General features: G+C 40.0%; 1 protein-coding gene across 1 annotated transcript in view; it reads left to right on the forward strand.

Moving 5' to 3' along the window:
- The first annotated feature begins 20363 nt into the window (after nt 1-20363).
- TBPL1 (TATA-box binding protein like 1) overlaps nt 20364-27315 on the forward strand; it is a 37135-nt gene continuing 30183 nt past the window's right edge. Inside the window, exon 1 of the mRNA NM_001252259.1 lies at nt 20364-20555. The gene's annotated coding sequence lies outside the window, so the exon portion shown is untranslated. The remainder of the gene's footprint in view (nt 20556-27315) is intronic.

Genomic DNA, 27315 nt, shown 5'->3' on the forward strand with positions numbered 1-27315 from the left:
TCCTCCACTAGCAGGTGCCAGATTTGAGATCCAAACCCTGCCCTACTGGCCCTGGAGTCAGAGTTTCTTGCACAACACTGAATTATCCCCCTGTTCACTCCATTCTCTGGTCGTCTCTGTATGGGAACTGAAATGAAGGCAGAGCATCATCCTGTTTGTAAGCTCATCTAGAAATAAGCCCAGTGACAATTCAATTTTTTCTTTGTGCATTTCAAGAATGAACATAAAAACCTGAAAACGTTGTTTTTGGGATTATAAATAAATCTTAGCATAGGTGAATTTGCAAATATGGAATCCTTAAAAAATGAAGGTTGACCTATTGCCCTGTGTATTAGTAAGGATTCCTCAGATAAATAGAATCAATAAAATAGCTATCTAACTAGATACTTGTTGTAAGGAATTGGCTTATATAATTATGGAGGCTAAGATACCTCACAATCTGTCATCCGCAAGCTGCAGACCCAGGAAAGTCAGTGATGTTTCAGTCTGCATCTGAAGTCCTAAAAACCAGAACAGCCAATGGTGTAAGTTTCTGTCCAAGTCCAAAGACCTGAGAACCAGGGGACCTAATGGTTTAAGTCTAAATTTGAAGAAAGGAAAAGACCTATATCTCAGTTCAAGCAGTCAGGCACAGAGAGGAAAGTCTTTCTTCTGCTGTTTTCTTCTAACTCAATGCTCTCAATGGACTGGATGGTGCCCACCCACATCAGGGAGATAGTCTGCTTCACTCAGTCTACCAATCCAAATGCTAATCTCATTTGGAAACACCCTCACAGACACACCCAGAAATAATGATTAAACAAGGATCTGAGCACCCTGTGGCCCAGTTAAGTTGGCACATTAAATTAAACATCACACCCTGGAATAAAGTAATTGGAAAATTGCAACAATCCAGTTCAGTCAGGATTATTAATGGCCCAGACCCTTGAGGAATGAAAGTTTGGGTCACCCCACCAGGTAAAGAACCAAAATCAATGTGGTGTTTGCTGAGGGTAAAGGAAACGGAATGTAGTAGGGGAAGAAGATAGCTATAAATGCCAATGAAGACATGTAACCAGCTGCAGAAATCAGAGCTATAATAGACAGATGACTATTATTGTACTGATTTCTTCCTTGTTTTGTCATGAATATGTTTGTATGCATTTTAACCATTTATTTTTGTTTTCTTCTCTCTCTTATCCCTTTATCATATAAAAGAAGATGTATAAATGAAGTTAACTTTGTGTCACATCTTTTAAGTTACAGTATGTCAAAGAAAACAGTGAGTATCACCCAAACACATTATATCCTCTTCTGGAGAAAAGGCTAGTGTGTCTTAGTTGTATGTATGCAGGATGTGTGATGCGATGTCAAGTGGAAGTGTGACTTTGTCATTGCCTTTATTTGCAGCATAAGTATCATTTATAGAGGTGCGTATGGCTGCCAAACTGACAAAAAGTGAACTGTAATGGTCTAATTGACATGTCCGCTTTCCTAGACTATAGGCCCAGTTATTAAACCAAAAGTCCATAATCAATTAATTGACTTTAAGTAAGAGTGATTGTCTTGCATAATTTGTATGGGCCTTATTCAACTATTTGTAAGGTCTTAAAAGCAGAGTTAAGGCTTCTTTGAAGAAAAAGAAATTCCACCTGTGGATAGCAATTTTGGCCATGCCCAAGATGTTCAGCTACCCCTCCTAACTTGCCTAACCAGCCCCCCACAATTGCATAAACAATTCCATGGAATAAGTCTCTTGATATATATCTCCTACTGGTCCTGCTTCTCTGGTTGAAACTGACTGGTATAAAATGGCAAAAGAGAATTAAGTCTGGAAAAAAAAAAAGAGAATTAAGTCTGCAGATAGAATTAAGCTTGCTGAGCAATTGCAGCTGACTTTAAGATAGGGGGATTATCCTGCATTATTTGCGTGAACCCAACACAATCATGGGGGAATTAAATATGGAAAAGAAAGGCAAAAGGATCCATGGCAGAGTGACGCAGCATGAGAAAGACTCAACTGCTGTTGCTGGCTTTGAAGATAGAGAGCAAACATGGGCCAAAATGCTGGCAGCTTTAGAAGCTGGCAGAGACAAGGAAATGAATCTTCCCTAGAGCTGCCAGAAAACATGCAGCCTAGCTGACACATTGATTTTAGCCCAAGGAAACCAATTTCAAATTTCTGACCTTCCAGATTACAAGATAATAAGTTAGTGTTGTGTTAAGCCACTGAATTTATGGGAATTTGTTACAGCAACAATTGGAAACTAATATACCAGATTTATGAAAAATGTAAATGTATTTATATAAATGTTGATACAAAAAATTATAGCATTGACTCAATTTATTCCTTTTTAAAATATTTATTTATTTTAGAGAAAGCAGGGGGAGGAGCAGAGGGAGAGGGAGAGAGAGAATTTCAAGCAGACGCCCTGCTGAGCATGGAGCCCAACATGGGGTTTGATCTCATGAGCCTGACACCATGACCTCAGCCAAAATTAAGAGTTGGATGCCTAACCTGAGTCACCCAGGCACCCCTTAATTTATTCTTTATAAAAGAAATTCAGAAAAAAAATACCATTGGGATTAGTATTGTGTGAGAGATTATCCAAATTAAATTTTCTACTGAGGGGATTCCTGGGTGGCTCAGCGGTTTAGCACCTGCCTTGGCCCAGGGCGTCATCCTGGAGTCCCGGGATCGAGTCCCACAAATCAGGCTCCCTGCATGGAGCCTGCTTCTCCCTCTGCCTGTGTCTCTGCCTCTCTCTCTCTCTCTCTCTCTCTTTCTGTGTCTCTCATGAATAAATAAATAAAATCTTTTAAAAAATAAAATAAAGTTTCTACTGAGACAGTACAATAAAATCAATGCTAAGATTCATGACATGGTCCCCTTATGAAAAATTTTAAAATAAAATTGTCTAGAAAAAATGGTTTGATGACCCTCGAATCTCTCAACCAAATCAAGAATATGAAAGGGACAGGAAAGTGTGGGGAGAGTTAGAAGAAGATATGGTGTGAGGTATGGGACTAAGCTGAGAGCCCAATCCCACTCCAACCCCAAGAGGGAGAGGAAGAACAACTATTTCATGGGGTGAGGAAGTTTCCCTAGGGCTACTCAGATAGCTCAGTGTTTTATTTCTCCTTGAGGGGTGTGCAGGAGGGTTGGCATCTTTGGCAAAGCCAGGAGTGGGATACTGTGCTAGGATCTATATATCCAGAACTTGCCCCCCACCCCCAGGAGAGAGAGAATAGGCATAGGTTACAATTGACCACCTGGAGGGGCAAAGAGACACAAGCAGTAAGTTAAAAATCCACACATAGAGCCTCAAGTGGCCTCCAAAAGTGGAGATGCATCTATTTGGGACAAAGGACAGTGTCCATAAGAGAAAGCTTGGCTCTAAATGTCTGCCAGGTCCAGACCACATTGAGTCAGATTATAATGATACCTGTTCTTATGAGAACTTTCCTTTTCCCTTAGGAGTCTCTGGAGCAACTCCTTTCTGTTTCCACTTTTCGAGGTGGGCAGCTGGGAGGGTGGAAGGTGAAGGAAGAAATAAAAAGGAAGGAGAAACTGAGATGAGGCCACCTCTATGCCCCTTTGCCTCTTGTAGCCTCAATTGGTCTGTGCTGGGGAGTTGAGGTTTAACATATAATATAGTCCAGAATTTCTATTAATATCTTGTATTGGATATTCTACTTACAGGATTGAGACTCCGTGACACTTAGCACTGTCTACTATCTAAGAATGAGCACAACAGTGAGAGGACTTGGCAAATTTTTGTTCAGGGGATTAAGCAATTCCTCACTGAACACTTTTTAAAGAGGCAATAGGAGAATGGATGAATAAATAAGTAAATAAAGTGTTTGAATTACATCAGCAGACCAGTTATATTTATTATAGAGACCTTCCATCATTCTTCACAGCATAGTCCAGCGAGGTTGGAAAATCGACACAAATGTCTTCCCATGATCCCCTGCTTCTGTGCTGCGCATAATCCAGACACCAAGAATCATCAAGATTTCATCTCTTATATCCACCCATTCAGTCCCTGATGTATTCCTCCCTTATGTAGTTTGTTTACTTCCGGGTCTTCTTTTCCATTTCCCCTACTCTCCCTTGTTCCATTATTATGGGTCCAGATGGCTTCATATTTTGGTTAATATAATAGTTTTCTCATTAGAAAAGTCCTTGATTAGGTCTTAGCATCACTTTCCAGTTCAATTTATTCTACACTGAATCCAAGGCTACACGAAGATCTCTCCATGCTTCTGTGCCTGGCATTCAAGGCCCTCCACAATTGGACTCGATCTTCTTCTTAATTCTACTCCTACTTTTTCCCTAGCCAGTGTGTTTGTTCCAGATAAACAAGTATCATCTACCTTATGCTTGAAATATTCCCCTGACTGTGGCTGTATTTCAATTTTGTGAAATCCTACACTTTCTTCAAAGTCCAGCTCAAATGCTGCCAGCTCCGTGAAGCCTTTCTCAATTGCCTCATTCTGAAGGTTTCGCTGCAGTATAACATGGGTTCTAGAATCATACACATCCGCCTACTTAAATCAACTCATAACTGGGAGAGACTTAACATTTGCAGGTTCCCATTAATATTGATTTGACCTTTTAATGAAATGTACACATCTGAGTCAAGGATGAATTGGGACGTGATTGACATGAGGAAACAAAAATCTCCATTCTGTATTCAGAACTTTACAAGAAAATATGAGAAGCAGGAGGAAGTTTTGTCATGAGACAGTCACTCCTAGGATGGAATAGAGTTAATTGAGTTTCCACAGAGATTGGATTAAAGACCCACTTTTAAAGTCAGTGTCCAATCAGAAACCACATGGGAACCTAAACAACAAAATTTTAATTTAAAAAGTTAACTACCAAAAATAAAAATAAAAAAATTAACTGCAGCAGAGGATTAACTAGCAAGAAAGAACCCTGGGGCTGAGAAAGTATACCCCCAGAGGCAGTAAACTTGGGAAAGAGACCCTCTTCCCAAGGCTAGGACTCCTGACTTATTGGAGAAGTCCACAGGACAGAGAAGATCCATGGATTGTTCTGGGCCAGACCTGGTCCATAGTTGACTGGATCACAGACTGGTGAGCAAGGAATTCCAGCAGGACTAGAACAGAGGCTGGCAAATTGGGAACCATGGTAAGGATTCACTGGGAATCTGCCCTCTGGGAATCCTGCATGGGAAGGTCTTCCACAAGAGGCGCCACACCTCAGAAGTCGTTGTAAAGCCACCAGAGGAGATCCTGGGTACAGGTGTCCACAGGAAGGCTCTGTATTGTGTTGGCCACCAAACACTGCTTGCTGCCCAGTGCAGCAGTGCCAGTGCCATAGGAGCCCGAGCTGGTCCATCAAAGGACTCTGCTTGGAAGGAGCACAGTAAGCGAATTTGAAAAAGGAGCCCCTTCTTCCTGCAATGTCCCTCCAGCTCCCTCTACTGACAAAGTTTAACATTGTGCCAGCTGCAAAGGAGAGATGCCTATAAAATCCAGCTGTGAGACAGTGGATTTGGGGCTGAAAGCAATTCACTGGTAAGGTGCACGCTGCCCAAATCATTCTCTTCCTGTTATTATTTTTCTATGCACCAGACAAAATGGATTTGTAAATCAATTTCTCAAGTACTTAAATCGCAGGATTTCTCTAGCTATTGCCATCACCGTCACCAAAGAATGCCAAAGGGAGCCAAAAAAAAAAAAAAATTATTGAAACTTGCTCTAGAGTAGATGCTTTCATACATGATCTCCTAATATAGGATGCTATAATAACCACTATACTAAGCAATAAGTATCAGGTAAGTGTATGGTATTATTCGTTCTATTTTCACATATGGGAAGTCCAAGAACACATAGCTAGTAAGGTATGGATCTAAAAATATGAACCTGGGACCATCTGATTAGAAAATCAGTACTCCTTTCACTAACTCAGCCTTAATTTCTCACCAACAGACTAATTACTTTTTGATGTGCCAAGAAATTCCAGGTGCCAGGTTGCAAATAAAGTGCCATGCCTTTGAGAACCCCTGCTGGCAATCAGTTTTCTTTTTGTCTGACACATCTTTTCCTTGAATGCCTAAAAAATGCAACAGAAGTTATGGTTTTCCCTATGAAATTTGATAGCTCCATTGTGGGCACACTTAGAGTCTGGTTGTACCCACATCCCCACTGCTGGGCGGTTCTAGCAGCCAATGTTTATGGAGCGCTGAGTGCTAGGCTTTGTGCTAAGTGCCATGCAAACCTTTTCCTGCCTAATCCTCATTACAGTCCAGTGGGGACTCTTTTCAGAATGAGAAACTAAAGGCTGGAGAGGTTAAATATAACTTGACCAAAGTTATCACCTAAGGAGGAGCAGTAGGATTTGAACCCAAGTAGGATTTATTACAAACACTCTTGATTTTTATGTTTAAAAACACAAAACGGGGTTAATATATTTTTTAGCTACATTAAATTAGTAGAAGAAATTACTACCTGAAGATTATCAGGCTCATTTAAGAATGTTAAGCTGTCTTATGGTGAGCAGCCCATTTCTCGGAGTCACTGATACTCCGGAGTATGGACGGAGTCTTGTCCATTCTCATTAATTCCAGGTGACACAGGGCAGACCATGGGTACTTGACACAAACAATTTGCAAGTGTCTTGGATGAGGATAGTTGCTGATATAGTAAATATTTTTGGCAAACTTGTGTTTCATGGCCTCATTTCTTACCCTGTGTCTGCTTGCTGAAAGCATCACATCCACCAAGGGGACCTCTGTGCACCTCAACTAATGAGTCTCCTTAGGCTTCCACTCTATGTTTAGCCCAGAATAGATCTCTTCAGTGCACATTTCTGTGACACTCAAACTAGAACAACACTTATATAACTACTGAAAGCAAATCCATTTAAATATTTAATATTTAAGTGTTTGCTTCACTTAGATTTCATCAAATTCTATTTAATTAAATTATCTCATTTATATAACATGACTATTATGCCAAAAGTACTTGATTGGGGAAAAAGGTAGGGACAAAGGGAAATTTAAGAATTTAATGACCTAGAACATACTGTCTTACTTAATTCAGTTTTATAAGATAAAACTGTGCACATTTAGACCTATTTTTAAGATAAAAATATGTATATTACTTCCATAGATCTCTCGGTCTGTGAGCATCAATGAGTCACTTATATCTTCCTGGGACTTCAGGCAGCTCCCAGTCTAATGGCTGTACCAGGATTTCCCCACATAGCCTAAAGAGAATTTCACAGTCTTATAAATCTCGATAAGTGAATCACCATAACAATGACAGAAGTTGGTCATTACTGTTCTAATTAATGAAAATTCACCATGCATAATTTTCTCAATTCTCAAAATTCTCTGTATAAATCCTTCCTCTCTGTTCAAGTTCACACCACAGGGTGGCAGCCTTGTTTCTTGTTTGCAGCTCTGTATTCACAACAGGAATCCTCATGTTACTGACAAGGTATTGGTTTTCGGGAGAAACCAACTGATGCAGAACCAGATTCTGAATGAAACTAGTAGGAAAAATAGTGTGGGCCTTTGTTTCCTATTTATAAAACCAGATTGATCTCCAAAGACCCTTTTAACTCTCATTTATGATTCCAAAGCTGACTTGAGACTGAACTGGAATCTAAGATTGTGGGAGGGGGATGGTGGGACAGAGTCTTCCCAGGCAATGCTGAAAAAGCTGAAAAAGCATGTGCCAGATGGGGGAAGTAGTGAGGGAGGGCAGAAGGTGAAACTGTTCCCAGCATCTTCCAAACAGAAGGGAAGAAAGTAACAAGCTCAGCAAGCCTCTCTGAAAGTTTGAGTCTGCAGGACAAAAGGAATTAATGAAGATTCTGATGGAAGTTATAAATGAACTAGAAAACACTAGTTGTAAGTATTTAATTTCCACACCCTAGAAAATATTCTAAAATTAATCCTTATATATAAAACTATCATCTCAGAGGAAAGTTAGAAAAAATCAATTGCTAACAGAAGTAACTCTAACAGCTTCTTAGAGGAGAAATACAAAAACCACCCCGAAGCCAATCAAGGCATAGTTTCAGAAGGACAATCATTACCTGATCAATAATATTATTGTAACTATTCTGAAGAAAAAAACAAGTTAAGAGAAAGATAGCAATATGCATGCTGTCCAAAAAGAGGAAGAATTTCAGACTCATCTGCAGCCTTGTTCAGGAAAGAAAGTCTTGATCATATTTCATTACATATTTGGTCCATCTGAAGTTCATGCACTTTTAGGCAAGATATTTACTACCCTATTTTGATAATGCTTGCCATTAAAAGTATCCAAGTATTCTTCCTTGAACAAACGTCCTGATCACTGATTATTTCTGTTACAGAGAAAGTATCTCACTTTCAGTATTTATTTGGAGACAATATAGCAAAGTGTTTTAGAGTACAAGCTTTGGAATTAGACCATGCAAGTTCAAATTGTCCTTCCACTTGGATAAGTTGCTCAACTTGACTCCTTTCCTTATCTTTGTAGAGATACTAACATACCTCAGAGGGTTGTTTGTGAGGGCTAATTGAGAAAATAAATGTACAGTGTCAAGCAGAGTTTCTGGCACATAGTAGATACCAGCAAATGGCAGATATTACCGTTAACTGATCCCTTCACTGAGGTTTTATTAGTTTGGGTGGATTTTTAATTGATTTTAATTGGGATTTTCAGACAATACCATCATGTGCAAATAAAAGTCATTTTACTCTGCCTTTATTACAATTTTTTTTCTTTTTCTTATCTCGTTTTATTGACTAGAACTTCTAGAACAAAGAGGAGAAAATAATGTTGATAAGAAATGTCCTTGTCTTAGTTCTACTTTAATGAATATTCTGCTAGTCCAGGCTTGACATAATATAAACACGAAGACATTAAAATGTTCAAAGTTTGAATTTTCAGCTACCCTGTCTTCCTCCTAATAAAGTAAATACTATCCTGGATTTTTTGTTTATAATAACCTTACTTATAAAAAAATGTTTTTATTGTTTTTTTGAAAGCTTTGCTTCAAAGAGCCTTTTAATTTTGCTCATCTTCAAGGCTGGCATCATGCTCTATTTGTCATTTATTGAGGAGATTATCATTTCTGAACTGTTTTGTTCAAGAATTTTGCCTAGTTTCCTGGCTCATTGAGGTGATGGAAACACTTCAGGTACTTACCCTTAGGATATAGCTCTTTTGTGTCTCACTTGGTTTCAAGAAAACCTCCTATTCAACTTCCCACTGGTACAATCACTGGGCTATTGCTGTGCCTCTTACTCTGAGGACATCAAAAGACAAGTTCCAGTTCTCAGGACTAGCCAATGCTCACTGAGCAAGAACACCTTCTCATTTGCATTTACCTTTCTCCATTCTTCCTTGGTCTTAATTTTAGCTCTCTTTTCAGAATTTGCTTTTAAGAAAGGAAGGCCTCTAGATACTTCTCCCAGAATTTTTATCAGGTTTTTTTTTTTTTTTAAGAGAATTAATTGGTCAATTACCAGAATCCAGAGGTTCATTCCTTTTTTCCTGAGTCATTTTTGCTGTTATTATTTTTTAGGAAATTGCTTGTTTCTTCAAAATGTCCAAACTTATTGGTATAAGGTTGTTCACAATGTTCTCTTTTTATCTTTTTGGTCTTTATCTGAGGTTAAGACTCAGTTTTTCATTTTTTGTTTTTATTTAAGCTGTATCTCTTGTTTTTCTTGGTCAGACTTATACAACAGTTGTCTACTTTATTGACCTCTTTAAAAAATCAGTAGAATCCTGTATTTTCTGTGTATTTTCCATTTCATTAATTTCTATCTTTATCATGTGTTTTTCTTATTTTCTAGAGTTTCCTCTGCTTTTCTTTCTCTAACATCTTAAGTTGGGTACTTAGCTCATGATTTTTCAGGTTTTCTTCTTGAAAGCAAATAATCTTATTAATTATATTAGTTAATCTCTACCTATTAATAGGCCTTACCTATTAATAATTCAGAAAGATTAATTGGCATATCTACTCTGATATAAATTTGTCAAATTTTAAAATTATATCTACTAATTTTTGCTTTTATTTTGCTATTATTGATATGGCTACTAGTTTTTTGTGATTAGTATTTTTCCGGAATTTTTTAAAATTTAAATTCAAGTAGCCAACAAATAATAATAAGTACATCCATAGTTTCACATGCAGAGTTCAATAATTCATCATTTGCCTAGAACACCCAGTACTCATCATATCATGTACCCTCCTTAATACCCATCATCCAATTACCCCATCCCCACACCCTCTGGAATCTTTTTCATTTTTAATTTTCATAATTTTTACTCTTTAAATATAAAAAAAAAATCTTTGGAGATGGTGTATTTTCTTTTTGTTTGTTTATTTTTTTTAATCCACCAGAACAACCTCTGTTTTGAACTCAACATATTTTTTTTAAGATTTTATTTATTTATTTATTCACGAGAGACAGAGAGAGAGGGAGAGAGACACAGAGACACAGGCAGAGGGAGAAGCAGGCTCCCTGCAGGGGCCGGATGTGGGATTCATCCCAAGGCTGTGGGATCATGACCTGAGCCAAAGGCAGATGCTCAACCGCTGAGCCACCCAGGCGTCCCTGAATTCAACATATTTAAACACAGAATATAGTTGAATTATTTTTAATCTACTATTATATTTTTCTGGTATTTTTTACATGTGAGTTTAATCTATTTACAGGTATTATGGTTAGTAGAAATTTATAACTTATTTCCACTATTTTTGTGCTTTCTTTTAGTTCCACTTTTTCTATGTTTTTTTCTCTCTTGACTTTCTTTATACTTGCTTAATTGTTTGTTTATTTATTTATTTTTTGCCTTCTACAAGATGAGAATTTATACATTCTATTTTTTATTCTGTTTATACTAGTAGTAGTCTTTTAGTAATCTTATTTAACAACTCAGCAAGACCTAGAACTGATCATATGTAACGTCTTCCAAACAATACAAATCTGAGGATGCTTTTCCTGCATCAACCTCCACCCTGCTCCCCCAAATTAATGAGTTGCTAAATGCACAGGATAAAATTTCCAGAATAAAAATTAAGTCGATAACTTTCCCACCAGTAGAGGGAGAGATGCATATTCAAAATATTTTATTTTATTTATTTCAAGATAATGTTATTTATCTTACTTGTAAATTGAATTATTGATTAAATGATTAAATGGACTTTTGTTTCAAGCAGGTGGCCTAAAAATACTTATATCTCTAGCTTTTCAAGATTCAATTCCATTAACAGAAAAATATAAACATAAGAATTACTTCATGCAGCACAAAGAAATTACTGAGGTGCCCCCAGAATACCAGAACAGTGGAGAGTTTCTGAATCATATAAAGCAGGTGTCACACAACAGTACTAAATCTGAGGTAGGGAGTGACATGGCAGGAGGGGAAACAAAGGAGACTCCATTTTGTGTGTTTGTGTTGTGCGAATTTCTACAAAGAAAATGTATTTATGGGGATCCCTGGGTGGCGCAGCGGTTTGGCGCCTGCCTTTGACCCAGGGCGCGATCCTGGAGACCCGAGACAGAATCCTATGTCGGGCTCCGGGTGCATGGAGCCTGCTTCTCCCTCTGCGTGTGTCTCTGCCTCTCTCTCTCTCTCTCTCTCTCTCTTCTCTGTGACTATCATAAATAAATAAATTTTTTAAAAAAGAAAATGTATTTATGTGTTATTTGTGTAGGGAAAAAAGGTTACATAGTCATTTGCAAATAAACCATACGGATAGAGATTTGATGATAAAACCTAATAGAGCAGGATCTTTGAAGCTCATACATTTGACAAAGGTCCTAAGAACTCCTCCAAAAGAGGCTAAAATTGAAGACAGGGGAGCTCTTTAATCGATGTGGAATGTGTTTTTGTTATGAAATAAAGATCTGACTGTGTATATACTTTTTCTTTTTTTTTTAAATATTTTATTTATTCATGAGACACATACACACACACAGAGAGAGAGAGAGAGAGAGAGGCAGAGACACAGGCAGAGGGAGAAGCAGGCTCCATGCAGGGAGCCCGACGCAGGACTTGATCCTAGGTTTCTCTGCTTTCTGTTTTTTTCTACTCATTTTCTATCCATCCTGCTCCAATTCTATACTGTATAATTATTGTTGCTTTTTAATGTGTGGCAGATCTGGCAGTTGTATATATTGGCAAAGCTATGTTATGCTCTTGCATTTTCTTTTTCAGATGAAATTTAGAATTTGACTAATTTTATTAAAAATTATCATTATCTATTGATAGGGATAACTTACATTTATAGATACATTTAAGGAGGATCAACTTCTTTATAACACAGAACTTTTCTCCATCTTTTGTCTCTGCTTCTCTTCCTGTCAGCTTTGTTAACTGCTAGTGAACATGGTCCTAGTGAACATTCTCCTTACAGAAGAGGATATGTCAGGCTGTTGCCCTCAGTCCACACCTTCCCAGTTTTACTACTAGAAAAAGAAATTGTTCTTTTTCCCAGCTGCACCTCAATAAATCCTGGAGTAGGACACTCTTTGCCCTGGCTTGGTCATATTACCTTTTTATCACCAATCACAGGAGCCAGGAAAGTGGGGCAGTGAGTCCAATCAGGAGAAGTAAACTCCATGGTAATTTGAGCAGAGACAATATAATAAAAAGAATTTTTAACTATAACAGGAAATTGGAGTATTAAGGGGGTTAGCTAGCATGAAACAAAGAAAATTGGAAATAATATAAAAACCACACACTTAAGGAGCCAGCATTACTCCTGGGGCTGGGATGGAGTGCCAAGGAGGAGCCTTGTGCACATCCCACCCCACCCGCCCCAATACAACAGAGCTTCAGACCTTGCTGGAGAGGGCATGGCCATGGCTCACTGAAGTTTACTTTGATACTTCCCAGACAGAATTCCCAAGAAATCCACTCTCTAACTGCTGAGGATAGCAGGTCTCAGGGAGAGGTCTCACTGGATTCTCCTACAGGTTTTGGGGGTGAGCTTCAGGAGTGGAAGCTTCATGTGTTGTTGGAGGCAGACACTAGAGAAGTTGCTTACAGTGTAGAAGCCACATGCACTACAAGAAACTGCCTAACTGCAAGGCTTCCACCTGCACCTCTCTATAATGAAACAATGCTGTATTTCTACGTGATATGACACTGTTATCCTCTTACAAGGGAAATTCTCCCCTTTTCATCAAATAATGTGACACAGAGTCTTCAGACTCATTGTATTTATTGCTGGCTATATTAATTAATCCTCAAAATTCAGTCACCATTCTACTGAATATTCTGTTACTTAAAGACTAATTGTAGGGATGCCTGGGTTACGCAGTAGTTAAGCATCTGCCTTCGGCCCAGGGCATGATCCTGGAGTCTGAGGATCAAGTCCCACATCGGGCTCCCTGCATGGAGCCTGCTTCCCCCTCTGCCTGTGTCTCTGCCTCTCTCTCTCTCTCTCTCTCTCTCAATCTGTGTGTGTGTGTGTGTGTGATGAATAAAGAAATAAAAAATCTTTAAAAAAAAAAGACTAATTGTAGAGTTAATTTCTGTAGTGAGTTGCATTGTGGCCTCAGAAGATATGAGTACCCAGTACCTGTGAATGTGCCCTTGTTTGGACATAAGGTCTTTGCAGATGTAATTAAATTAAGGATTTGAGATGAGATCATCTGGGTTTATAGCGGTCCCTCAATCCAATGCCTGGTGTCCTCCTAAGAGAAAGAAGAGGGGAATTTGAGACACAGACACACACACAGAAGAGACAATATGAAGATGGAGGCAGAGATTGTGATGCATTCACAGGCCAGTGAATGCCAAGAATTACCAGGCTGCCACCAGAAACTAGGAGAAAGACATGGCACACATTCTTCCTCAGAGCCTCCAAAAGGAATCAACAACTGGATTTTGGAATTCTGGGTTCCAGAACTGGAAGAGAACAAATTTCTGTTGTTTTAAGCCATCAGATTTGTGGTACATTGTTGCAATGACCTAGGAAACTAATACAACTTTCAACAACTTGAATATAAAGTAAAAGTAGGAAGGGGATAAAGTAAGAAAATGCCTAATAAATACAAATAAGCACATAGATAGAATAAGCCAATAGAAACATGCAAAGATACTACAGTCCTCATTTCTATAATTGTTCACAAGGTCATAATTCGTATCTACAGCTTTCATTTTCCTCTACCCATTCTATATTTCCCCTACCATCCTCTGGAACCTCAGCCAGTTGGGATTCTTTGCTTGGTGGAGGGGCCCAAACCTTCAATTCCATAGGATCTGAGTCCTCAAACACCCTATTGTTTATTTTTGGTTGCTATAAGTTTTCATTAACTTTAATATTAGACATAATATTAGGTACTTAGAGGATCCCCAGAGAACCTTCTGGATTCTAGACTGTCTTTCTTGCCTTCACCATGTGTAAGTAAACCAGCTTTCCAAACAGTGTCACCATTTAAATGTATCATTTCAGGGCTCAGGGGCACCTGGGTAGCTCAGTTGGTGAGCGTCTAACTCTTGATCTTGGCTCAGGTCTTGATCTCAGGGTTATGAGTTTGGGCCCTGCATTGGAGTCTACATTAAAAAAAAAAAAAGTATATCATTTCACTAAAAGTGTACAGCTTTGGGTAGGGATTTTATTTCTTGTTGCTAATTTAGTAAGTGTAAGAGAGAGTTCAAAATTGCTCTAATTTGTGTGTGCCTTTTCTGTATGCTTTATTTACATAAACACACGTCTTAATGGTGTCTTTATACATTTATATGTTATTTATGCAGTAAATGTTTGGTAGAAGTAAAAAGAAAATCACTCCAGCCAGTAAATTACCTCATGTTTCTGTTTTTTGTTGCAGGGGCATAAGGAACCCAAAATGGCCAAGTGGGAGTCTCATCCTCTGATGTAGCAGAACCACTGATGCATCTCATGAAAGAACCATTCTCCCCTTGGGGATTAAATTCTCTACAACAGCAGAAGTCAAAGTTTCCAGATTAAGGGAGGAAAAATTCTGAGTGGCTTATTAGGTGAAATTGTGAGAAGAGCCATTCCTACTCCCATACCTTGATTCAAATTTATTCTGGCTATGGAAGAGAGGGTACCATGTAATGGTCTCTGATTCAAAATATATCCTGTAAGACAGATTTTCATTCTTCGAGGGTGTTGCCTTCCAAGAAGGCTATGGCTGAGTCTTCAATAAATCATTTCACTGCAGCCAGCTGCTTCCAAGTGATGGTGTATATGGTAAGATCTGTTAATTTCATAGACCATGGACCCATTGCTGCACTTTCTTTGCTGTGAATGAGTTCCCTGATTGGATACAACGTTGTGTGGAATGCATTGCCAGCAAATAAACCATTTTGTGAGTTCACAGATAGTGACGCTGGCAGAAACAATATAAGGAGTAAAGGCTAATCCATTTTCAGAATATGTGATTATGCCAATAAAAATGAATCTTTGCCCCCTCAGTGATGAAAGAGGTCCAGTATAATCAATTTGCCATTAGACAGCACGTTCTAAATACCCTGAGAATTTAACAGTAATGTCAGCAAGGTGAGCCTTGGTTAAGGAGACATTCATGTTGTTGAGCACAGGCATAGCCTACATTCTTACCCCCGTGGCCACTTTGTTCAAGGGTCCCTTGAACAAATCCTGCATGGCTGAGTAAAGAGGCTGGCTGACATCCACAGGTAGTGCCATTTTGTCCACCTGATTATTTCTAGTCTCCTCTGCAATGGATACCTTTAGTGTGCACCAAAATGGGACACAAGTATCTTCACAGTTTGTGCCCATGTAGAGAAATTCATCTATCTATCACTTCCTTGTGCTTCCTTGTCACCAATCTTCCAATCCTATTTCTTCTAAGTGCTTGTACATCTAGAAAAGCCATTAGCAATTGCCCATTCTGGTCACCCTTCACTCTAGACATGGTGAACAAGCAAATATACTGTTCTAATTACGCCCACTTGGAAGATTTTCCTTTACCACTGACTGTCCTTCGGACTCCAGAGTGGGCATAGGGGAACCACTTGTGCTGTAGGAGGTAGATTCCAGAGAGGGCTTCCATGCTTCAGGAGCTTGTCAGGGGGAACACTGGAACTGGGAAGCAAAAATCCTTACCGACTTCAATGTCTCTCTAGCCTTTTCTACTGACAAAACTTAACATTGTGATAGCTAGCAAACAAGAATATTCAAAGGGATCAAGATCCATCTTCGCAGAGCAGACATAAAGTAAATTTGGAACTGAGAGCAATTTCAGTACAGGTACTATACACAGTTGCCCCAGCTTAACTGAGGACCCCACCTCTCTATCAATCATTATCACTATTGCAACTCCCACTTGGACCTGCATTAGATTGGAGGAAGGTAAAAAGTAAACATAGTTCCCCAAATAAGTGGTAAGAGTAATCTCCCTAAAAGAAGAGAGATGTTCTGGGCTGACAAAACAATAAATGTTCCCTACATGTTATCCTTTGGCTATTGTTCAGTGCATGTATGTGTACATACACACACACACACACACACACACACACACAGAGTTTTTTTATATATCTCTAATTCTCTTAATCTAAAGCAACTATACCTTATGCAACTGAAAATTTACTCAAACCCTATGCAGTGGGAGGAGAAAACTCAAAGTTACATCCAGCCCAAATTCAGGATCTTTGAGCATAGTCAGTCTTGAAAAGGCCCAGATCTAGCTAAATGATAATTAATGCATTTTCCCTTAACGTACCAATATACTATATATTATGTATATATATATATATATATATACTATAATGTACCAATGTACTAGAGGGGATGGAGAACAGGATAACAAAAACTGATGAGAAAGGGCAAAAAGGAGACTCACTGTGCAATGGTTGAGCATATATCATATCCTGTTGGACAAGAATAAGGGTAAGAAGGGCTCCTCTTGTCCAGCAGAGAATTGAGATCTTTGATCAACCACTCAAAGTGTCAAGATTCCCTTTATCTATTATTCTCAAAGACCCTGCCTTAGGCAAGTAGTGAGAAGGAATTTTCTACGACTGCCCTGGCAACTGAATTCATCATTCTGCTGACACCAAGACCAGGATGTTGTCTTTGACACAGCACACCAGTAGATGCCTTTTCCAAGGATGAAGGTTTTCTGGCAATCCCTTAAAATTTACTTGGCTGTCAGTCAATGTCATTTGGGGGAAATCCATTCAGTCGTTATCAGAAATCTCACTGAGACAGTAAACTTTGAATAGGGACTTTGCCCTTCTTGTTTCTATCTCTTGGAAACTGGCCTACCAACTCTGTCAATCACCCTGGATCTTCATTCACTGTCTGTGCCACAGACTCTAATCTGATGATAGGGTGAGAAACAGGCTGGGATTGTAAAGCCAGGTTATAGCTTCAGACTATCCCCTAAGTTGTGACCATTCAACTGGCATAATAGTAGAAATTACCTTTTTCAGTTGATAAGGGGGCACAGCAGAAGATATTTAAGAAGAGTCCTGAGGAATGATACATCCCTGACTCCATTGCTCTGCTGGGTCTCTGCATTTCTGGTTAGTGTATTAACCTTATGGGGGGGGGGGTGTGCATAAAACTTAGTTGTTTCAATTGGCAGAAGTACATATTATCTGATCAATATCAGCATAGGATAACGAGACCACTGGCAGAAAGGACTCCTCTTAACAGCTATGTATCACACTACCATTGCCTGTCTCTTTCAGAATGGCCCTACTGAACTAGTTTCTCTCTCTTGTGGCACTAACAGAGCAAGAAGTAGCTAATATATTCCAATAGCTTGATTTTTTTTTTTTTTTTGACCAAGCTCATTAAGCTAGAAACCCTAGTGGGCATAGCTATCTGTTGTGAGGGATCACTTTTTGTTTTTAGTTAGTAACTCAATGAAGGCAAATGCTTTCATAAATATAAAACTGCATGCTTACTTTCCATATTAATGCCAAATTCTTAGAAGTTTCAAAATGTTCCTCTCAATTTCTATACCGATTTCATTGCTGATTTCACTGCAGTTTGCAGACTGACTTTGGTCCATACACCACATTTTAAGTAGCACTGATCTGTCAGATAAATATATTCTCCCAGTTAAGTATAAATTTCTGTGCTAATGGAGAGACTTGGTTTGGAACATATATGGCATATTCTAATCTTACCTAGCACCTGAATAATAGAAAATATTATAATCTTAGCTGGCACCTAAATAATGGAGCACATTCTAAGACCAATGAAGCCCACAGGTTTTATCTTATTGTCTTACTTCTTTCATTGTGAAGTGAATTCCTTGGTCAGAGGAACGGTGTGTATGATAGTGGATAGACATTCAATAGGCCTATGGAGAATGGTGCTTGCAGCAAAGCCGAATCCATTTCCAGAATGAGGAATGGTGGCAGTGAGACAAGTCTTTGACTAATGTATGACAAAAGGGATTTCAAAGCAACTGACATGCTTTATGCCAGGTATCTTGTTGGTCCCCTAAAAGAAAATTGCCTCATAAAGACCTTAAAATTGGTCACCATTGCTTTAAATTGGCTTTTCAGTAGTGGCGCTAATCACTGGATTATAGCCTTTTCCTCGTCATTCGGTTGGTAAATCAGACCATGTTATGCTACAGCTTAAAACCCTTCACGTCCCCTAGCACTTGGAAGAAAATCCAAACTCCCTTCTATGTCTATAAGGCACTGAAGGTTTAAGGCCTTAAGCTCTATCCAATTTCGTCTCATGTCACTCTTTCCATTGATTTGATCAGGATGTCCCACCGACGTAATGCTCCAGCATAGCAATCTCGGCATCTTGTTCCCTCCGCCTGTAACACTCTATGAACATCCCTTCTATTCCCATCCCTTTCAGCTAACAGCTGCAATGTCACCTCCTAAAAGTCCCCTCCCTGCTAACACACAGCCAAACTTCCCAATCAAGCCTCTTATTTATTTTCTTCCCTTACACCTAACACGAACTACAATTATTTAATAGATCTGAAAATAAGTTAGTACAGAAATCGAAACAAAACGGAAATTCCATACATCTACAGGGCTTTTAAGTGCTCAGATATTTTTCCAATGAATAATGAAAGAGCCAAATGGCTAACATGCTCCCAAATCCCCTTGACGTCCGCCCTTGTCTTCTCTCCCACCCAAAAGGACAAGTGGCTTTCTCATTTTTCCTCCAGGAGTCACACCAATCAGAGGCCGGGGTACCCATGATCCCGCCTTGTAGACCTTTAATTAAATCAGAGCTGCCCATCTGCCTCATCCGGGGTCGGAGGCTTCTGCTGCAGCCGAGCTCGGGAGGCGAGAGGCCCGTGCAAGCCGGGGTGGGACCCGGGCGGCGTCGCGGGGCTCCGCGCTGCTCCGCGCTCCCTGCGGTTACTCGAGTCTCGCTCCGCCGGCAGCGTCTCAGGCCACCCCCCCTCCCCCAGGGCTCACCGCGCCCCAGCGCGGCGGTTCAAACTGGCGAGAGTGCGCCTCCCGGGGTCCCCGGGTCACTCCAGGGCTACTCGGGCGCAGAGCCGCGGAAGGGTGTCAGTCCCCGGGCGCCCCGCTTGCGCTGGAGTGAGTGCCCGCCTACGCCCGTCGGCCCCAGCCGAGAGCCGCCCTCGCCCCCCGTGCATCCTTCCCGGATCCGGCTACACCGCGTAAACCCTCTGAGGTGCTCAGGCTCCAAGGCGGAGCTCTGACCGCAAACCCAAGTTGAGTAAGGAGTAAGAGCGAAGGGAGAAGCGACAGAAGTGTGCCGGAGGCTCCCTGCCCTAGTATCTATCGTCTGTCTATCCATGCATTTGTCTGTCCATCCATCCATCCATTCTCCCATCGCTGTATATTAGGACTTGAATCGGAATTCCTTAATGAGAGCTTTGCCGCGATGTTATCGAAATAGGACTCTCTGAGACAGAAAATGCCCTAGAAAATAAATTTAGTTGTTGAGGACTCGTTTTGCCAACGACGTTAAATGGTGGACCTTTAAGTCGAACGAGCTAACGAGAAAGTTCTAAAGTCTTGATCAATTAAAGTCCCTCTGTAGGCTAGTGTCGGCAGGAATTTGGTACTTATGTTTAGATATCGGCTAAAAACGTAAAAAAGGTCGCGCAGTGTTTTCGAAATCTTTTTAGACGGTCCTCAAGCAAAAAAAAAAAAAAAAAAAAAAAGGATGTAGCCCAGTCGCCGTCCCTGCCCCCCATTCCCGGACGTCGCCAAGCCAAGAGCGGGAGGGGCCCGCCTCCGGGGACCAGGAAGGAGGAAGGGAAAGTGGGGAAAGGGGCGGGGGGAAATGACGGGAGCAGTGAGAGCCGGAAATGAGTGGCTAGCGAGGAACCCAGGGGCATCCAGCCCGGCGGCGCTCTAGCCTCCGCGCGCTGTCTCTATGCTCCCCCTGCGTCGGGTCTATTTATTGTCGCGGGGAAGAAGCGGCAGCCCAGTACCCGGAACAACAAAGCACGAAAGACGGAGCCCGAGCCTCGGGGGCTCCTAGCAACGGGCCGGGGCGGGAGTTCCATGGAGACTGGGGAGCGCGCTCGCCTCATCATCATCCTTGTCCTCCAGCTTATCCTTCGCGTCCGACGTAACCGGCAGCAGCGCTGCCGCCGCGTTCTCTGCCGCCGCCCCCTCTTCCCACGGTAACCCTGTAGGCGACCCTGGGCTTGGGGGAGCGCGGGCGACCGGGCGGCCTGAGCGCCGGGGCTGCTGTGTGCGAGCCGGGCCGTGCCGCGGCGGGGATGTGCGGGGGCGGACGACCCGAGGACGGGAACGGAGGTGGGGGGCAGTTGGCCCGCGGGCCGGAGGGGGGGTCCACTTGTTAGGAGGACTGGGTGATATTTGGGGAGCTCCTCGGGGATAACGGCGTGGGGGCGGGGCGTGCCTGCCTGCGAGCGTTATCGAGTAGGGTGTAGCATAAGAGGTATTTTATTTTTCGTGCTAGCTACCCCTGGGAAAGACGGGAGAAGGGAGATCCCCCAACTGTCTCGCCGCTTGCTCCCTGAAGCTCTCACCCAGAGGAAAGACGGATCCTGCAAAGATGCTAGGGGTCCATTGCTTCCCAGTAAACTTCCAGCGGCCTCTGCCGCGGCGGGAAGGCTCCCAGATCGCACCTTCGCGGGTTCCTGGTGCTGGCCACGCCAACAGCCCCGCTTTATTATTGTTATTATTATTAACCAAATTAGGTTTGATGAAGAAGGGTCCGGAACGAAGAAAGATAAGACGAATTGTGGGCAGGGGTAAGCAAGGATGAGAATTGGAATAAGCGCTTAATGACAGCCAGTAAGAGCCCTACAAGTAAATTTAATTGGGAATGACGGTTTTTTAAGACTCCTTCTGCAGGGATGTGCATCTGCGGGCTCTGTCAATGTGCTCAATGGAACAAGACTCACACTGCAGCCAGTCCACATCTGTGAGCTCTCTGGCTGCATCTGTCACCTGCAGTTCCAAAGCGACACTGGCAGTTTACCAGAGTGGGCTTGTGTATTTAGGGTTAAGGACAGTGCCTTAACATTGGCTCAAGGAAAAAAGAAACAAGCTTGGTGTGATTGTGTGTGTGTGTGAAGAACCAATTACAGAATCCTTGAGATAATTGAAAAAGAAATATAAGGAAAAGATTTAGCTATTGGAGCATAATCTGCCATCTCTTAAAGTTTGAGAAAATGGCAGTTTATCCAAAAGGAAAAGGGGCTTTTCTCGCTATCTCGTTTGAAGAATTATTCAGTTTGATAAGTCCAGTTAAATATTTATCAGCTTATATTACCTCTTTATGCTTTACATCACTAACTGTTTAATGGTTTTATACTTTCCCAAATCCTTCCAGGTCAGTAGATGAGGTTTCCCTGTGGCTACATATTCTTACTAGAGAATATCATTTTTGTGTCCAGTGAGAATAAAGCTCTTTCTTTAAATTGGAGGGTTAAAGATGAAAATAAAACTGATAAGTCACAGAAGCAATTATGCCAACCACAGCCTCTATTTGTCTCCCACTTTTTTTGCTAAGCTTGGCTTCTCTTAAACAAAATGTGTCATCCTTGTCCCCAGCCCCCTCCTTTCATACTCTCTGCCTTCCAAATCAGAAACTGCAATGATCTGCTTGCTACTAAGTGCTCTTGATTGGTTGAGTAGTGCCAGAATAGTTTTTTAACTCAGGATTTTCATGGAATTGAGGTTCACCGTCTCTTCTTGAAGGAAGTTCACGGATGTGCAGAGAGGTGGGCAGTTTCCTTTAGTGGAAGTATAAACGTTGGGAAACTTAAAATTGCATTTTAGGACTCCTAAGAGGAAAAACACAGTATTGTCTCCTCTGCTGTTTAATCTTTTCATAAAAGCTGTTCTGTGAAGGATTTCCTGGGAGATGATCACGCTTGAGGCTGTTGGATGCTGAGTCCCAAGATTTTCATAGTGCAAATGAGACTTAGTGAATTTCCTCAATCTGGGGTTGCCATTATGCTCACTTCCCCTAGACCTGTTTGTGGTTAGCTCTGTCCCTTCCATGTCCCTTCCATGTCCCTTGACTGGAGGTCACGCCCTAGCTTTCACCTCTAGTAACAGTCCCAATTTCGGCATTCCCTGCTCTCTACTACAGTATTCCCAGGGTTTGGTGGTGGTTTAGTTCCCCTCCTTATTAAATCCTGTCTCAATCAAAATGATTTTTTTTGTGCTGCTTGTATTATTTGTTTCTTAACAGAGTTTTCAACTTTCAACGGATGTGGTAGGTCTATATATCCTTTTCATTAATGTTACTTTGTTTTATTTTCTGTCTGTATCCCTCACCTTTATTTGGAAAATTGGAGCAGTCATGTCACATGTTTCATTCTGTTTGTGCAATACAACAGGTTAAGAGCCTCATGCTGAGACTCAAAAGATTGTATTGAAGTAAGGCATGTACAAAATATTGTTACTTTTCAGGATTAAAGGTGTTTTCAAAGTTTAAGTGGTAGTATAGTGTAGACAGTCACTTTTTTAAAGGCAAGAGAGTATTGTAGAAAGGTTTTCATAATTCTTATTCTAAAATTTTCTTATCTTTTCTAATTTTTTTTCATCTTAATATTTGACTGAAATTACACTTTGCCAAATTTGAGGGAACAATTCAAGTGATTTCTGCAAATTTTTGTTTATGTGGAAAATTTTTGTAGCACAATCTTTGTGGATATATGATTGTCTCCTGTTTTTCTGTGGTTTTGCCTCCTGTGGTTTCAGTTACCCCTGGTCAACCATGGTCTGGAAGCAGATGATCCTCAGAATGTTAGTAGTTTAACGCTAGGTCATAGTGCCAGCATCGTTCATCTCACAGACATTTTATCATCTCACATTATAATTGTTCTATTTTATTACTATTGTTAATCTCTTACTGTGCCTAATGTATAAATTGAACTTTATTATAAATATGTATGTATAGCGAAAAATGTAGTATATATAGGGTTTGTAGAGTTTCAGGCATTCACTAGAGATCTTGGAACATATCCCCCACAGACGAAAGGCAACTACTATATATAGGATGTGCAGAATTTGCTCTAAAGTAGAACAAATACATGTGAAATACACAACTGAATATTTTTAGCATGTTATTTCTTATCATGGATGTGGCACATCATTTAAAATAAATATTGTATAATCTAGTTAAGTGAATGACAGCGTTTTTAAATGAAGGTCTTTAATAATCTGGTGATTATCCTCTTGCATCATCAACCATGTGATGAAATTATTATTGCTTTAAAAAATAAAAATTAAATTGATTTTAGAAGAATTTATTATAGAATGTTTCTAGCATCTCTAACCGAAAACCTGTAGTGCTTTGAAAATTTAGCTGTCTTGTGACATTTGAATTAAAAAACAAGGATTTCCTGAAATTTATACTGATTTATACTGATGCTTGTTTCACCTTTTATATGCTTGATGCTACATCAGGTGTGTACAGCTGGATGAAAGGTGTTTCTCCTCAGGTGCTTTTTGTGCACTTGTGTAGATAGCAAAGAAATGACGTACATGAATACCAAAACATGACACACAAATTTGAATTTTAAATATTTTTTTACATACATACAAATCTTTTGTGCTGTTGGTGTACGGATTTCATCATGCCTGCTAAATTAGGAGTTTCTTGAGGATCAGGACTATGGGTTACCATCTTGTATGTTAATGTCATGCAGGTGTATGTGCATATTTGAAGATTAGCGTTTTAATAAAAGTTTATATACGTATTTTTCACTTCAGGTAATTATCTGGTAGATGAGGGGAATCTTTCAGATATCTAGTCTAATTAATGATTAATTCTTGATGCCTACAATTTCAACTTTTTTATGCTGGCTGCAAGTTATAAGGAACAAAAATTTGTCTAACATGATTAGGGCCTTTTTTTTTTTTTTCTGAAATCAGTTCAAACAATAAGAATAATGGTTTACTGCCTTGAGTAGATGCAGTCTTTTCTCTTGTCCCATGAATACCACCTTGGGCAGTTTCAAAAAGGAGAAAGAGTATATGCATGTTTAAGGTCTTTCCATGCCACGTATACAAATTTGGCTTTTGTATTGTGATACACCCTTTTATCAAGAAGAGAGGTGGAGTGTGTGTGTTTGTGTTGTGGAAAAGCCAAGATTCTAGAAGTGTGTCATTAATGAAAATGAATAGGGTTGTATCAGAAATTATATTCATCTGGTTTTATATTGTGACTGGTGATAAAATTCAAAGTTTGGTTTAAATGGCTTGTTTTGTATGGGAAATAGGCTGCTAGAGATCCCATTAAATGTTAAAAAAATATATATATACACTAACGTGAATTTTGGGACAGTTCAGATCAGCCTTCATGCAAGAATCTATAATGGAACTGTTTACAATTTCACCAAAAAAAATGCAGCACAAAAGTTTGGCAACTTAGACTACGCAGAATTTATTCATCAAGCAAGAGTACTGCAAATCAGCTTGTATGTTGAGTTTTCTTAGGACATGTATGGCTGACTCTTAGTATTTTAAGTCAAAATTTTTTTTATTAATAGTTCCAAAGAATCAGGTGCTAACTTCCTCTTGCTGATAATATATTGATTACAGGTGTTTTCATCGTGAGGCAGAACATTGTTGATTAAAATCAATTATGCTTTCTTGGGATTAAGGCTGATACAGCGCTTAAGAGCTTGGACTCTGGATACAGGTTTTCTGTGTTGAACATAGTGGCTTTGCTGCTTCTTGGTGATGTGGCCTTGAGCAAGTTACTTCACTGCCTTGATTCCTCAGTTTCTTCACCTGCAGTATGGGGTTAATATTAGTACTAGCCTATGGGAGTTGCTGTGAGAGTTAAGGGTAAACCAGAATGGTGCTCAGCATTGTGAGTAGTCTCACATTGGCTCCCTGTGAGGAAACTGCTTCTCCCTCTGCCTGTGTCTCTGCCTCTCTCTGTGTGTGTCTCATGAATAAATAAATAAAATCTTTAAAAACAAAACTATCAGCTGATTCTCCCAGCAGCGATGATACTAGGCAGCACGTTAAAGGTGAACCAGCTGGGGGATCCCTGGGTGGCTCAGCGGTTTGGCGCCCGCCTTTGGCCCAGGGCTTGATCCTGGAGACCCGGGCTCGAGTGCCGCGTTGGGCTCCCGGCATGGAGCCTGCTTCTCCCTCCTCCTGTGTCTCTGCCTTTCTCTCTCTCTCTCTCTCTCTCTCTCTCTATGTCTATCACGAATAAATAAATAAATCTTTAAAAAAAAAAAAAAGGTGAACCAGCTGTATGTTTTGTTTCTTCCCTCTGGAAGCTTTCTGTTAAAGTATTGGAATTCTTGATTTGCGATCATTGACTGTTGGACACTTCTCTGCTGTTAGTTTTGGGGGGAGGGAAGCATTTTTGTTTTAATTTTGAATTATCACACAGGCATTTGGTTATCACTTATGGCAGATGGACTAAGTATAAAGAGATATCTCTCAGAATAGGAAGGCCAACAAAGCCTGGTCTGGCACCACATTGCAGCTATTGAAATGCTATTACCCTGTGGACTTGACCGCTTGTTTTGCTGTATGGTGCTCCTAAATAAAAGGAATAGACCCTGATGGTTTTCATTTAGCAGAATTAGTCTTTCTTTAAAGGATACTATTTTTGCTTGTATAACTTGAAATGGTGGTAAACTTGAAACTTGTTGGTGTCTTTGTCCAGCCATTTAATTCGAGTTTTCTGTGTCACTATAAATGTTCTACATAGTAGCTTTCTTGTAATTTTAGAAGTAGCTGAAACTGCTGCTCTGTTCCAGTAATTCGGTTGGCTCAAGAGTGACTGCATAAGACTGGAAAATTATTTGTTTATGGTAAGGCTAACACCATATACTGAGGCTTGCTTAATCAGGGGAATAACTTGATAATTGTGGCTTTGTTTAGGCTGTTATTGCAATGCTTAACTTTTCAAAGTTAAATCCAAATGTTTTAGTTTAGTTATATGGACATTTGAAACTGCTGACAGAAAATAAATGTTTCTGCTTTTTCGTTTATACATTGAATGGCAAACTGTTCTTTCCCATTTTGGCTAATATCAAGCTCATGGTTTTTAGTTGAAATAGTATTTTTATAGAATGTATATTACCGAAATTTATATAAAATATGCTATTTTTTATTTTTTTAAGATTTTATTTATTTATTCATGAGACACACACACACACACACACACACACAGAGGCACAGACACAGACAGAGGGAGAAGCAGGCTCCATGCAGGGAGTTTGACGTGGGACTCGATCCTGGGTCTCCAGGACCACACCCTGGGCTGAAGGCAGCACTAAACTGCTGAGCCACCCAGGCTGCCCTAAAACATGCTATTAAAATACGTTTTGCTCTAAATGTATAGAAGTAGAGTTTTATAACTCTTTCTTCCATACTGTGCCATGTTTGTTTTAGTTTGTTTTATACCATCTCCCTGTAAGAAGATTGGCCAATATGCTAGTATTTGGAGATGTGGCTTTTGTTTTCCTATTTAAAGAGAATAAAGTCTAGTTAATATTGCTGATTTAGTTGAGTAATCACTGTATTGGCCAGATTGATTTAGTATTGATAGAGTATTGTTAGCTTTATTCCCATAGCCATCATGGATCCTGGATCTGGAAAATATTGAGATAAGCAAAGAAAAGGTCATGGCAATTTCACTGATATCTGTATCCATAGAAATATAGATACATAGATACATACACATATACACATATCCTTTAATTTTAGATATTTTAAGGACTGGAATGGGAAATTTTTACAAAAACAGGTCTCCAAAGTGTCAGTATTGTCCAGAATAAGAGCCCCTTTTGAAATACAGGTTTGACTAACACATTATTAATGTTTCCTTAGTGTTCTTCCCACCACACTTTCTCAGGGATAGATGTCGTTGTCCTTGAAATATAAAGACAGTAAAGCTAATGTGTAATCCAAATGTACAAATATGAA

This window comes from Canis lupus, chromosome 1, assembly GCF_011100685.1.
Source record: "Canis lupus familiaris isolate Mischka breed German Shepherd chromosome 1, alternate assembly UU_Cfam_GSD_1.0, whole genome shotgun sequence".
Lineage (NCBI taxonomy): Eukaryota > Metazoa > Chordata > Mammalia > Carnivora > Canidae > Canis > Canis lupus.